General features: G+C 39.5%; 1 protein-coding gene across 3 annotated transcripts in view; it reads left to right on the forward strand.

Moving 5' to 3' along the window:
* Nucleotides 1-4,499: 4,499 nt before the first annotated feature.
* Nucleotides 4,500-13,044, forward strand: part of LOC117551750 (hydroperoxide isomerase ALOXE3-like) — a 33,648-nt gene continuing 25,103 nt past the window's right edge. The window contains exon 1 of one of the 3 annotated variants that reach the window (XM_034224765.1): nt 4,500-4,589. The gene's annotated coding sequence lies outside the window, so the exon portion shown is untranslated. Of the gene's footprint in view, nt 4,590-7,569; nt 7,598-13,044 lie in introns of those variants that run through there. The other 2 variants (XM_034224767.1, XM_034224766.1) reach the window with 2 other exon arrangements.

Here is a 13,044-nt window from a genome sequence, read left to right on the forward strand (position 1 = left end):
CAGGTAATTTTAGGATACCGTCAATCACAGATTGTGATAAGGCAATGTCCAAAGTAGATTTGAAAATCACACTTACCACAATCTGAAGATCTGTTGGCATCCTGCCGACAACGCCAATTTGTAGAGGAAACTTCTGTGTAGCTATGCAGTGGGAGTCACCGACTCAGGAAGGAGACACGGGAAGAGCAGTAGCTTTGATGTCAAACACATGATGGTTTATTTGGAGTTAACGGCCGGAGGATTCACATCACAAGTCCAAGAGTCAGAGGTTCTGACTTCACGGTAGAGTTGCCACGTCAATTCTGGAGAGCCTCTCTCTTGCCAGCCCATCTAACTGGTTTCGCAGAGAGTAAACAACATATTTGAGAAGATAGCCTAAACAATGTGGGAACACTGAGCTACTTGCCTCGGACACCTATGACCTCGAAGATTTCACCTTGGAGTCCACAAATACAGAGAAGGAAGTGTCCCAGTGTACCCACAACACAGACCATCTGTGACCCAGTATTGACCGGTCACAGAATGGGAATAATAACATTATTGGCTAAGCAGCCTGTGTCCTTAAAGAAGGTAAACAGACATCAAGGTTTGTCCTGTATGTTACATCTTGGCGTCTATGACAATTATTTCCATAACAATTCCGAGTGTCCTTGCTTTTCTCTTTGAAAGTCATGACATAACGGCATTGTAATACACGGTTCGGCTGCATTAAATATTACATATCTGCCGTAGTTCTGTATTTATAGAGCCCTGATGAGAAGACTTCTAGACAAACATGAGGAACTGACAACGTGACGTGGATCATAAATATATCAGCCATTAAACAACATCTTACATTTCTTTTCACACAATACGTCTCCTTGCAGTATCAACACTAATTCGGCTGACTTTTATATTTGATCCAATTGGTAGATAGGCTGTATTTACACCATAAAGGTGCACAGCTGATAGAAAGGGACACCTAGTGGTTAAAGCATGTTATTGAATTTCATTATTTGTATTATTAGATATTAATAGGATCCCTATAAAGTATATTCATTACTCGTTATTCTCTACTAATAGTTAATTAAAGACTGGATATACAACCCAGTCTCATGGCATTTCGTGTTCACCAACACGATTTTTAATCTATTGATTCGTGTTCACCAACACGATTTCCCCCTTTTTTTCGTGTTGCACAGCACGATTTTAAAAGCAATGTATTTCTACTGGTAATGACGCTCATGGAAGCACCGCATTCGTTTGTGTCGGCTGCCCTTTAAGGCAATGTCAGCGTCCATTCTCATTGGATAACGGAGAATTGTACACCCGGAAGTAAGTATTCCCCTTACTGTCGATTGATTTTACAGTGATATCTGCACTACTCATCGACTAAAAAACACCAGATTATCCTTGTTAATTACACAACATTGATTGGTTTAAATTGTGTACAATGCTTTTGTATTTTTCCCCTTCGATTCGGAGAAACAAATACGTTTTTCGGAGTAAAGGATGGCAGAAGACACTACACTACCCAGAATCCCCAGCTATCGTTTGGACTACACCATGTGCTCTGTTTGACAAACCCCGTTTTTTTTCACCATTCATTCCAATGGCTGGCGTCTATGTCACGTGATCTTCAAATTTCTCCCTGCAGAAAAAAAAAACATGGCCGAACTTCGTTTTATTCTCGGTGGAAAATGCCTATTTAAAGTTAGTTTGGCCATTAAAATGCGTTTTGATGTCATTTGATGCGAGAAATATGAGTTGTTATTTCAGATTATGTGTACAGTGGATGTACATGATCTTTAGTTTGCTAGTTATTAAGAAGATTACTTCAGGAAATTGCGTCCATAAAACGTTTTCATTGTCACCAAGGTGGTTGCTAGGGACGCTGCTATCGATATTATTTATGTTATGTTGTGTAACTGTTTAATGGTGTTATCTTTATGGCTACCCCCTTCCCCGTCAATGTATAGTGTTGGTCCACAGCGCAAACATATTAGTTTCACAAAATCCGCATCTAAAGATAGCCTACGTTATTTCCCCCTGTGCAATTCCAGTCTCACATCTCACAGCACATCGTCATTAACAAATACCGGAAACAGACCGAAAACATAAAAAAAAATAATAATAATACTTTATTCCGAGTGTCCTTGCTTTTCTCTTTGAAAGTCATCACATAACGGCATTGTAATACACGGTTCGGCATCATTAAATGTTACATATCTGCCGTAGTTCTGTATTTATAGAGCCCTGATGAGAAGACTTCTAGACAAACATGAGGAACTGAAAACGTGACGTGGATCATAAATATATCAGCCATTAAACAACATCTTACATTTCTTTTCACACAATACGTCTCCTTGCAGTATCAACACTAATTCGGCTGACTTTTATATTTGATCCAATTGGTAGATAGGCTGTATTTACACCATAAAGGTGCACAGCTGATATAAAGGGAAACCTAGTGGTTAAAGCATGTTATTGAATTTCATTATTTTTATTATTAGATATTAATAGGATCCGTATAAAGTATATTCATTACTCGTTATTCTCTACTAATAGTTAATTAAAGACTGTATATAATGACTATTTTGCACATCCCTTTCAAGATTTCAAGATTTTCTAAGGTTTATTGACATATCATATAGGGCTACACAACTATGGTGTAGTTATGCATTGAATGAAAAACTTGGGTCGCAGGTTCCTCAATAGTGCATTACAAGACATCTATCAATATTTGTGCATACCTCCAGCAATGTTAACTATGTTGAAGCACTTATTTTAACTGATATTATACATAATGTATTATACTCTTATAAGATGTATGTAGATATTTAATCTCCGGCCTTGTCAGGTATTGAACAATCAATAAATAAAGAACACAGAATTGTTGAATATAAAACACAGAATTTGTGTAATTATACTAAATGATTTACAAATAAACACCACTGCATATTTACCTGTTACACATGCTGATGTAACGCAAATGTTCCAACTTGGGATCAATAAAGTATATCTTATCTTAAGCTGATCGATGGCTACTGCCATATTTGCAAAATGTGCCTCTGAACCTTGACAAGTGCATGTTTCAGGCTTATCAATTAATGTAATGTTATCAATTAACAACAGGGGTCACAAACATAAGACCAGCTGTTAAATAAAGCTCTTCTGACCTTAGCTGGCATGTGTGTATATATATTAATGCTGCCCATTATGGGCACAAGCAATTTTCACCCATTTATTAATTATATGTTTTAAATGTGAGTGTTTCCTATCCCCTAAACCTCCAGGGATGTACACAGTGTAATACTGGCAACTTCTTATTATGGGAAATACGAAAACGTCTTTTAAAACTACAACTCCCAGTAGAGACGTGCCATAGATAGAGAACATGTTGCGAAACAGAATAGCCAGCATGTGTAGTTCTCGGGACAGGGAGGGGAGGGGGGGACGCGGTGGACCCGTTCAAATCCAGTTTTGGACAGTCTGCCGTGGTTCTATCCCATTTCAAGTGCTGTTCGAGGCTCGGTGTAACCCTCGGAGCACACTCTCCAATCACAGAGCTTGAGGACTATCACGGGGTTTGTCAAACAGAGCACATGGTGTAGTCCAAACGATAGCTGGGGATTCTGGGTAGTGTAGTGTCTTCTGCCATCCTTTACTCCGAAAAAACATTTGTTTCTCCGAATCAAAGGGGAAAAATACAAAAGCATTGCACACAATTTAAACCAATCAATGTTGTGTAATTAACAAGGATAATCTGGTGTTTTTTAGTCGATGAGTAGTGCAGATATCACTGTAAAATCAATCGACAGTAAGAGGAATACTTACTTCCGGGTGTACAATTCTCCGTTATCCAATGAGAATGGACGCTCACATTGCCTTTAAGGGCAGCCGACACAAACGAATGCCGTGCTTCCATTAGCGTCAAATCCCGCCGCAGATGGGAATACATTGCAATCAGTTGAAAGCTATTTGCGTCCCTTTATGACGCTGAAGGAGCCTAGGAGCGTCACAACTGGACGCCACGGACACTGACCAAACGTCGCTCCTGGACGCTTAGGGAGTGAGAGTGTGTTGACCCCACCTTTAACTTTTTCCCTTTAAAAGTTTATTTTTTCTTGATTCATATGGACAGATGTCAATAACATGTGCTTGCCTTTTTTATTCGATAATTCTACTCTTTTTCCTTTTGCACTGTACCTTTGCTGCTGTACCACCCGTAAATGTCCCAGTTGCAGGACAAATAAAGGATTTCTGATTCTGTTGGAACATCATTACATTAATAGTATGCAATTCATGTATATGTCCCAGTATGTACTTGTTATTCTAAAGTGAACTTTTCCATGGCTAAATGCCATAAAAAAACAGCCTTCGGGCTGAATGAATCGGTTCCCATCAAACCAGACATTCCAATACCATTACCTACATGCTGGTGCAGGAAGCAACAGGTAAGAAGCTGTTTGTTCCAGTTAGATTGAGTTCATCTAGAGCAGGGGTGCCCAACCTTTTTTTAACCGAGAGCTACTTTTAAAGTTGCCAGTCTGCCGAGATCTACCAGGCCAAATAGAGAGGCGTAGCCATTACTGACAGCCTACTACCAGGTAAATACACACTTCTACTTGTATAAAACTGACCTTTGTACGATTAATACTTCATAAAATACTGCAGATCCTTTATCTTACCTCTTTCTAATCTACACACATACAAGTATTTAACTGAAGTTACACAACAGTGTTGTTGATACAGAGTTGGTGTTTATTCACACGTCACATACTACAGTGGGTAATGTTTTCAAGAAACCTTGAACAGTGCTGCCATATGTGACACAGGGAAAAAAGAAAAGACTCTGAACCCTTTCTTTGCCATTATATAAAAATAGTATTGCTACAAAAGTATAAATTAGGCTTACTAATAAGACAACTCAGATCTGAAACTACACAGGAATCTGCTGCAACAGTGCAATAAAAAAGACAAAATTAATAGAATCAAACCCTTTTTTTGTTGCATTTTAGTAAATTATAAAAATAAATGCCTTTAAAATAGGATGCAAGCAACACTAGTTTCTTAACCTGAATTGATAATAGACTATATTTGCATTCTTATACAATTTTGTACAATAATTATAATGAATAAGTTCAAACAAACAAAAACTTACAGCTGATTAATAACGGTATCTAACTTGAGTTTTTATTATATCAAAAACCTGTTGAAATGCTACTGTTTTTTACTGTCCCCCAAAAGCGCATCGGCAGCCTCCAGGAATGCTTCTTTCACAACTTCGCCGTCTTTGAAAGACTTCATGTGTTTCGCAAGAACGTGACTGGCACGATAAGGTGCTATGGTAGCAGCCTTGCTCTTGTTGTTGGGCCTGGTGAAAATGGACTGCTGTGCATTTAGCTGTCCTTTCAGGCCCCTCCCCTTTTGGAGCGTAGGGCAGAATTAGGAGGGAATTCCGTCTCGTAGCGTTTGTGCACTGTTTTGAAATGCCGCTCCTAAATTACCCTTCTTCGATAAAGCCACGCTCGCATTGCAGATGAGACAGATGGACTTTGAATTTGAATAAATACAAAAATAATCATCCTCCCACTCGGAGTGAAAATTATATATGTTTTGCTTCTGCCATAATTGCGGTCTTGTTTGTGTGCGGACTGTCACTCCTGTTGACACGGACAACGTTAGCGAATTAGTGCACTGCCCACTAGCCACGCCCCGACACATGGGGTCACGCCGGCCAATCACAAAGCTTTGATGCGTTCAAGTGCATTATTCTGGCACAGGAAGATTATGTTATAGGACATTAACGATAAAACAGAATATTGTTGTTTTATTTTTAGACACATCTCGCGATCGACTGGGAATCTCCCCGCGATCGACCGGTCGATTGCGATCGACTGGTTGGGCACCCCTGATCTAGAGTCTCGACAGCTTTCCACTTTCCAGAACAATAGTGCAAATATTTGATTTGATTATTTTGATTACTCTGCAAAAGTATACTGTACGTAGTATTTTGGTACATCCAGATTACATGTAAATAATTTTCTATATCGTAACGTATAATCTTAATCTTAATGTAGTACTTTTAGAAACAAATGTGTATCTTCTTTAACTGTGTTTACAGTAACTCACCCCATACAGTTAGAGGAGTAGCCTTAACTTTTTCCCTTTAAAAGTTTATTTTTTCTTGATTCATATGGACAGATGTCAATAACATGTGCTTGCCTTTTTTATTCGATGTGTAATTCTACTCTTTTTCCTTTTGCACTGTACCTTTGCTGCTGTAACACCCGTAAATGTCCCAGTTGCAGGACAAATAAAGGATTTCTGATTCTGTTGGAACATCATTAGCCTACACAGGGCCGCCTCTGGCCAACTTGGGGCCCCAAGCGACATTGTGAGATGAGCCCCCCCCCCCCCAACCGACAGGAGTGAAAAATGTTTTTTTGGAAACAAAGTAGGCTACTTTGCAAATATAATTCCTGTTTATTATTATTATCAACAGTTACTTTTTTATACAGTGAGGTAAATGGTAAATGTGCATGTATGTCGTTCAGTATGCGTTTACAGGTGAATACGTCTGCATTTCCTGCCAAATACTAGCCTCAAAAAGATTAAAATATAATTAATGCAAATAAACTACTTCTACTAATAATGATAATAATCATAATCAATTCAATAATATAAATACTATATTATTTTATTATAATATAGTTGTAATATAGTCAAGACAAAACATGCTTATGACATGCTCAAAAACTGATATTTCTTAAATCTGTATTCTAGTTCCCTCTGTCAGCAATGTATCAACAACTACACACACATTTCTATCAGTATTTCTCTGTGTTGTGGTTGACATGATGATGACTGTTAGGAGTTAAGGGGAGGGGCTGAGCATCACCATGAAATGTGCAAATTGACATAAAAATTAATAAAAGGGGGAAAAATGCTCCATGTTTTTTAGGCTGTAAACTTGAACTGTTATGTAAGCCAACTAGACAGACAGTGTATCACTCTTCCTCCTGTACATTAGCAGATAACAGGCATAACATACTTGAATGAATGGTAAATAAAGAATGCTGGAAATAACTGCATCTCCATTAGCCTATGCTGCAGAGACTGCCTTCTTCATGTCGTGAATTGCAGCTGATGTTTTAATATGGCAAGTGGCAATTTGACTTATACAACATTCGCAAGTTGTACATTTGACTCATACAATAACCCACCTTCGAGTGATGCTCTAGTTTCTTCATATATATTTTTTTTTTTCCCCTCTTGCTTGTGCCGGACTGAAACTGTCTTTTCACCGACATCTCTTCACCTGCACTAGTGGCCGTATCAAAGCCGTGATTGGTCAGATGTCGATTGCAACGGTGTCGGGTTACAGCATGGGTTACAGACGTGCTCGTCACCTCTCACTCTCGCGGGGGGTGCGCGGAGAACTGCGCACAGCAGCTGAGGCCCTCTGGGCGGGGCCCCATGCAGCCTGCGTGATTGGCCTGTAGGGAGGGGCGGCCCTGAGCCTATAAAAACAGCATTCGAGCTGAATTAATTGGTTCCTATAAAACCAGACATTCCAATAGCATTACCTACATTCTCGTGCAGGCAGAAACAGGTAAGAAGCTCTTTGTTCCAGTTAGACCCATACAAAAAATACTAAAAGGATTTGCAAATGATTCGTTTAGAGTTATTATGTTTTTGTTTTGAATTGATTTGAGAAATGCAATGAAAGTCAAGTGAAGAGAGTGAAATGTAAATTACTGCTAAAAGGATGTTCTCTTTATTTTTGTTGATGTCATTTATAAGGGTAAACTATCAGAGTCGGGGGAGTTACTTGTACAATGTTACCCATTGCAATTATTTCATAACAAAATACACTATACAGTACATGTAACCTCATTACTTTCTGTCAGTTTTGGATTAACTCAATACCCAATGCAATGCAAATAAATCCAAGAGAAAACATTTATAACTAAGATGTTTTTTACTGAGGTGTATTACGTAAGACAACAGAACAATGTGACCTTAGAAAAGAACATATTAAGAATTGTAAATGATTTAACTTACAGGAAAACCTGCCTTTCATTAATCATATTCAGGCAGTAGCCTTTCCACCAGCATTGCTCGCAGGCAGTGTTGCCAACTTGGCGACAATTCGGCGACTTTTAATGGTGTTATTAGGGACTTTTCTGGTGTTTGGAGACTCACGTATTGTTCTGCAGTTAATGATCTACCGTGAGCCCCTCAGCCCTCCCATAGTACTCACAGGCGCGCAGACTCACAGTTGCCTCCCGCAGCAGCTCAGCTGCAGTCAGAGCAGAGAGGAGACAGCCACACTCTCCCGCGTCGAGACAGCTTCAGTCACTTAATCACCTCGTCCACTGTGTGTGTGCCTCTCTGTGACAAGCTAAACATCCACGTAGGTCAGGGATCACCAACTACATTTGTCCAAGGGCCAAAATGTATCCAATAGACCAGGGGTGGCCAACCAGTCAGAGGTTAAGAGCCAATTTTTTTCTATTTTACTGCAAAGAGCCACATCAAACACACAGTCACTGATACCGCTTGTTTCAGTTTTTTGTTTTCTGGAGACAAGATTTCAACCACGTCACTGATGCATTTTTGTGGCATTGGGATATATCTTTTTTAAATCCTCTGGAGCAGAGAGAGGAGCTGTGTATTATTGGTATTGATTAATGCATCAGTGTTTCTTAGGGTCAAAAACAATAAACTCACAACTTAAAATGAAAGCGTTTAGTTTATTTAATAAAAGAGCACATGTTCAATGTGAAAAGTGACAGTAGTTATAGATTATTTGCAATTTGGTGCTATGTATATATTAAAAAATAATAATAATTATATATAATTTTGAAACACCTTGAATTCCAGGGGGGGCGCGGGGCTCCGTTGGCGGGGCGCAGCGCCCCTCCAAGACAATGGTAGGGGAAACACTGGATAGTGTTTAATCAACGATAGGTTTCCCCCCCTCAAAGGTGATTGGTTCACAGCATCACAGGTATTATTGTGATTGGCTCTTGGGCCACATCAAAATTAGACACGCTGTCATCCTCTCATACTGACTCATGACACCACACATACACACGTAGGGAGAGCCGGGACGAAAGTAACACGGGACGAAAGTAACGGAGCGATTTTATCCGAGCCCAAACAACTTTGACCGGCCAAATTACGTCAGAATTATCAGCATTCAATACTTAACAGACCTACTAAATATCAGGTTTAACTGTCAGGAGTAGCTAGTGTTGTCACCAGGGGCGTTGCCTGGACCTGGAAACATTCGGGGCTTAGCCCACAGTGGCGGCTCTACAGTCGAATTTTCTACTGCAAGACTCCCCACACGCACATACACAATTGCGCCATCTGGTGTCACAAACGTGTGTCTGCATTAGCTTTGTTACGGCAATGGATTGTGGGAGATTCTCATAGCACGTGAGGATTTCTTGAGGGTAAGGTGCCTGTATTATCTCGGTGGACAAAATGTATGTTTTTATTTTATAAGGACAATAACGTACTGTTGTGTTTGTTTAGTTTAATGTTAATTGTTTAATGCTCACAGTCACAGCAACATGTTTTTGTGTGATTGGTTTTATATGATTTATCAACGTGATCATCAATAACTAATCTGAGCACCAGACCCCAGCTCACGTGTCGTTTTATGCTGTCCATTGAAATGCAGGAAAGTAATCACCAGCTCTGAGTGATCTGTTGCCGAGGGGACACTACACCGGAGTTACATAAGCAGAGATAAAGTGCTATTTTGAGGGAACTCACCTCCTCTGGGGTCCCCCAGGAAGACTTTTTTTAAATGTTGAAGTTAAAAGCATCAATCTTGTGCACTTTGAGAGCAACATTAAGAGATATGGATACATCTCTCAACACCCATATGTCAACAAAAATCAAAGAATCAGAATCAGAAACGGGTTTATTATTTAAAAACACTTTATTTTCCAATTAAATCATAAACTATGTCAAATTATTAGAAGTTGTTAGTAATCAGATTAAACAGAAAAAAGGGATGGAAGGAGGAAATAATAATCCCTCATCTCTTGCTGTTTGCGGTTGAAATGATCTCTTTTGCTGGCCAAACATGCTGGATGGAAAGCAGTGATGTCTCACTTGCCTTGGCCCTGTATCTGCAGTCCCTAAATCAGTCATGTTACCCATTGACTCTTGTCTGTTCTGGTGTTCCTGTTCATTGTTGTCTCCATTGTCGTTCTTGTCTGTTGTTTCTCCTTCTTGTGTGTCCCTTTCTCCTGTTCTCCTTTCTTCATCCTCTACTCTGTTTGGCTCATCTGTGATGACTGTGTAGGTAACACAAACAAGTATGTAAGTCAATCAGTTTCCAGCTCTGTCAAATAAATGAATTTCAAGATACACACATTTGTCTTCATTAAAATGAGTGTCACCACACTGTCACAAAATGTAATACTAACCAATTGAAAATAGTTAAATGTACATCTCTTGTAGATATCACTGTTAGAGTAGTTATCTGCCAATAGGACATAATCATTCCTATACAAATGCAGTTTGAGTAATTCACTTAATATATTCACTTCATACTTTAATATAGTCATTTTCACTTGATACTCTAATATAGTCATCTTTCTGCATTCAACACTAAGGAAAGCTGTACAATTTGACATGATAATGAGGAAAAAAGGCCTCCGACAATGCAGATCATTTTGTGATCATATCAATTTTAAGATGGGGGTCAAGGCTTAATATTTGGGAGCATAGTGTCCCTTGCCCCCTTTCAGGAGCCCCACTGGATTAGCTTTGATCTGAAAGCTTGTTAGCTGGCTGTCCATCTCATAATGTACACATAGAAACTAGCTGTCAATAGGAATATCAATCAGAAGAATTATAATTTCATTCAAAAATCTGTCACAAAAAGAGGTTGCACATTTAAATTCAGGTGTTGTTATGGCAACGTCAGTGGCCAAACAGCCACATGTACTGCTGCAAATACGTTCAAACATGCTGTTGACACGTAAAGCAGTGGCAACTATGCCACCATTTCAGATGACTTTTCCTCAGAAATACCGTCACATAACATCCATATATTTCAGTGCTAGGTTGATGCTTAGCTAAGCTAACTATGAAACACTTTAACTGACAGGACTCCGGATCAACTGTGTAATGTAAGGCAGCTTCTAGCTTCATGTCGAACACTGACAGTAAGTCAACATTTACCAGAGAGCTTTCTTTGAAATCACCAGGTAACGCTAAAAAACACAACATTTAGATTTTATGACAAAGTGTTTATTTAATATATCTGGCTAGCTATAGCTACTTGCTAACGGTTTAGCTTACCCCCGCGATTCAAAGTAACGTCAACGTAGCTATAATTTATGCTTTGCTTACATGTTGACATAACTTGTAAGTTTACTGACATTTACATACCTTGTTCACCTGGCTCAGGTGGTGGCTCTGGGGTTGTTGTGTGAGCCACCACTTGAGAATTGCCGTATTTTTTATTTAAAAAATGTCTAATGTCCATCTTCAGAAACTCCGCGTCCGCGAATGAAAGTTTAAAGTTTAAACACTGTCACAGAGGAGAGGTCAGCCAATAACACACGTTTATTTCCATGCAACTCTCGGATTGGTCTGGTGGTTGCCTCTGTTGCATTCACTGAACACGGGAAATTACAACTCTGCCATCCTCTAGGTGAAGTACGGTTAATGTATTATATTATTGAGGGAGAATTTGTCCGGGGCTAAAGAAAAAACATCCGGGGCTTAAGCCCCGGATGCCTACCCCAGGCGACGCCCATGTGCACCACACATAAAAAACATCACCCGGACTGCATTCTTTGTACTGTCTTAAAACCTTTCCTTAGAATATGTTATGAATTGTAAGGTGTCCTTGGGTGCTTTGAAAGGCGCCCCTAAATAGAATGAATTATCATTATTATTTATTATCTGAAACGATGTTATAACTTTTAAAACTTTTTCCAGTCACTTGCCCCAGGCATTCAGCAGCAGCAGGCCATTCACTTTGATTTGATCCCGTTATGAAATGTCATCATTTCGACAATAAAGAAATGCTACATAAACGTTATCTTGCACATTTTATCTAACCATCTCCGTTTCTAACTTTCAATATATTTTAAAAGAGATCTCTCTCTCATCTGCGTGCGGGGGCGGGGCCTCACAGACGCGCTGCATCTCTCTCTCCCTCACAGACATGCTGCAGCGCCGTGCAGTGTGCACACAGCTCTGCCGGTAATGAATATTACATTTTGTGAGGAAATTTTTCCACCAATAATTCCAATAAGTATTCCAAAATGTATTCACTTCAGGTTTACGAAAGTAACCAGATTACTCGTTTTTCAAATGTAACGCCAGCTGAATACAGTTAGCCTACTTGATTTTTGTATTCTGATTACGTAACGCCGTTACCAGTGGTGAGCCGTCAGGGCCCTCTAGGCACTCTGTGAGGGCCTAAGATATTCTAAAAAATAATATTTGAAAACATGAAAAAAAAAAAAATCTTTTTTTTAATTTTTTTTAATTTTTTAATTTTGTTGTTACATTTTTCATTAGTTTTACCAAAATAACTTGATTTAATTGTATTTAAAATAATATTTCCAAAGAAATAAATCCTTAGAATCTGCCTGTTCAGTTTCTGTTGGAATGTGAAGGGTTAAATGCCGTCTCTGCGAGTTATGTGAAGACGGGAGGGCTTGTTGGTCCCTCTGTAGATTCACAGAGGGCCCTTTACAGTAACTCAATGAGAGAGTAATGTCAAATGACAGTACAATTGACCAATCATATCTTCCCTCTAAATGGGCGGGCTTTATTTTCCCGGTACTGCACACAGTACTGCGAACGCAGTAACCACGCCGCAGTCACCCCCGTCGTGCGGGCCGGATGAGAATGTCTGGCGGGCCGGATGTGGCCCGCGGGCCGCCAGTTGGTGGTCACTGGTCTACAGGATGAGTCGACGGCATCTTTTCTTGGGCTTGTTTCTCCCACAGATTGACTCTCTGATATGACTCCCTGATAAACACTGCTATGTCATTGATTAGGTTGAAAAGT

This window comes from Gymnodraco acuticeps, unplaced genomic scaffold, assembly GCF_902827175.1.
Source record: "Gymnodraco acuticeps unplaced genomic scaffold, fGymAcu1.1, whole genome shotgun sequence".
NCBI lineage: Eukaryota > Metazoa > Chordata > Actinopteri > Perciformes > Bathydraconidae > Gymnodraco > Gymnodraco acuticeps.